At 38.0% G+C, this 2,548-nt stretch overlaps 1 pseudogene; it reads left to right on the top strand.

Annotated features, from left to right (window-relative positions):
* Window positions 1-446: 446 nt before the first annotated feature.
* LOC150048599 (small ubiquitin-related modifier 2 pseudogene) lies at window positions 447-734 on the top strand (annotated as a pseudogene).
* Window positions 735-2,548: the final 1,814 nt, after the last annotated feature.

The following is a 2,548-nucleotide window of genomic DNA, read 5'->3' as shown; positions in this document are numbered from 1 at the left end:
GAATCTACCATATTCAGTTCATATATTAGCATGAGCTACTTGCATACCACCCAACTTAGTTACTTAGGAGTTTGCAAAATAAATCTAGTTTCCACATGTAAGGGAAAATATGGATTCTTTGTATCTCTGGTTCTGATTTATTTCACTTAGTAAAATGTTTTTCAAGATTTCCCACACATTTTAGCAGGTCACTGATTAATCACACTGACCATTTCTGGTGTATAAGAAAGCCATAGCCAGGCACAGTGGTTCATGCCTGTAACCCCAGCTACTCGGGAGGCTGAGATCTGAAGAGCATGGTTAAAAGCTAGCCTGGGGCGCGTGCCCTCCGCCTCGTCCACCACTGCCACCTCCTCCAGCCGCTGTGGTGATGCCTGTGTGCTCCTTCAGTGCGGACCGGGGACCTCTTTTGTGAAGCAACATCTGAGGAGACTCAGGCACTCGGGATGGCTGACGAAAAGCCCAAGGAAGGAGTCAAGACTGAGAACAATGATCATATTAATTTGAAGGTGGCAGGGCAGGATGGTTCTGTGGTGCAATTTAAGATTAAGAGGCATACACCACTTAGTAAACTAATGAAAGCCTATTGTGAACGACAGGGTTTATCAATGAGGCAGATCAGATTCCGATTTGATGGGCAGCCACTCAATGAAACAGACACACCTGCACAGTTGGAAATGGAGGATGAAGATACAATTGACGTGTTCCAGCAGCAGACAGGAGGTGTCTACTGAAAAAGGGAACTTGCTACTTTGCTCCAGAACTTTGTTCTTATAGACCAAGAATACATTCTTAATTAGAAAACTGCAATTTGGTTCCACCACATCCTGACTACTACAGTCTAGTTTTCTCTATTCTTTCATTTCCCCCTTCCCCATTCCTTTATTGTACATAAAGTAACTGGTGTATGTGCACAAGCATATTGCTTTTCTTTTTTCCTTTTTTCTTTTTTAACTAAATGGCCAATGGTATATTTGATTGACATCAAATGGAGATGAGATGGGGAAAAATACTGGTTCTGTGACAATATCCCCCTTCTCCATTAGTGGCATGCTCATTCAGCTTTTATCTTTATATTTCAGTAAGTTATTTTGCTCTCACTGTTTTAACAAAAAAAAAATCCTTACATACCTTGTTTGATTGGAGAATTTTAATGTTTTCATTTATCATTGTAAAACCAAGGACAATTTTATAACTTTTTTGTATGTAGCTGTTACATGTAGGGCAAATCTGTCTTTAAGTAGGGGTAAATTACTCAAAAAAAAAAAAAAGAATCCTAGATAGTTTTCCCTTCAAGTCAAGCGTCTTGTTGTTTAAATAAACTTCTTTTTTAAAATGAAAAAAAAAAAAGCTAGCCTGGACACTAAAGATGGTGAGACTCTTATCTCCAATTAATCAATAGAAAAAAGGGAAGTAGGGCTGTGGTTCCAGGGGTAGGGTGGTAGGATTGAGCTGAAGAGCTCAGGGACAGTGCCCAGGCCAAAGTTCAAACCCCAAAACCAACAACAACAAAAAGCCACCAGTTTTCAGCAAAATAACTAATGTAATCATCTAAATCCTGGTCATCTTTGAATTGACTCTTTGAATCTGTATGTATAGTCTTATCCCTAAAGAACGACCATTTTATCTTCATTACTTTCTGATAATGTTGCCTAGAACTTATATAGTAATACTGAAAATAGCATGTACAGTGGTTATTTTGCTACTTTATTGGTTTTAAAGATCTTTCTGTTTCTTAGTACATAAAATATCTGGGACTGGTTCTTTCCAATATTTAGAATATCTCTACCAGTTTGCTTAGATCATGATATATTCACCAGAGAGAAGGTGCATTACTTGACAAACAATGATACTCTTTCTCCTGTCTTGGTCCCCATTTCCCTCCCCCCATCCCCACCCCGCATCTTGTTCTCCCCCCTTCCCTATCCTACTTCAAATAACCAAATAAACATATATACAATATATCAGATAACAAGGTAAAATACTGTAACAATATGAAATAGCCAAGGGACAACAAAACAGATGAGAAATAACATAGTACATTAGGGACAACAATCACTCATCATAGGGCTTTTGTTTCCATATCCTGGAGGTCCTTTCATTTAGTGTCATACTATATGGCCTTATATATCTAAGTTTTGCTCTATTGTAAATCTCTTCTAGGAGAGCCCAAGGTTTCTACTGATTATGACAAATGAGGGAAACCATTGAGTCTATGTTCCTTTGAGTCTAGCTTACTTCACTTAATATGAGTTTTTTCTAAGTCTTTCCATTTCCTTACAAATGGGGCGATGTCGTTCTTTCTGACGGCAGCATAGAATTCCATTGTGAATAAATACCACATCTTGTTGATCCACTTTTCAACTGAGAGGCATCTGGGTTGGTTCTATATCTTCGCAACTCACTCACTAAAACAATATTAGCTTTGTGATTGTAAAAGTTCCAGATACTATTGTTTTTTTACTGTAGAGGAATTGTATTTGTCTTAGAGAGATTGCAATAGTGTGTGGACATCAATATTTCTGAAAAGTCTCATCAAGCTTCATTC

The sequence above is a fragment of the Megascapheus bottae genome, chromosome 21 (genome assembly GCF_031878675.1).
Source record: "Megascapheus bottae isolate mThoBot1 chromosome 21, mThoBot2.hap1, whole genome shotgun sequence".
In the NCBI taxonomy this organism is placed as follows: domain Eukaryota; kingdom Metazoa; phylum Chordata; class Mammalia; order Rodentia; family Geomyidae; genus Megascapheus; species Megascapheus bottae.
Note: the sequence above shows the minus strand (reverse complement) of the source record. Positions and strands in the feature narration are given on the sequence as shown.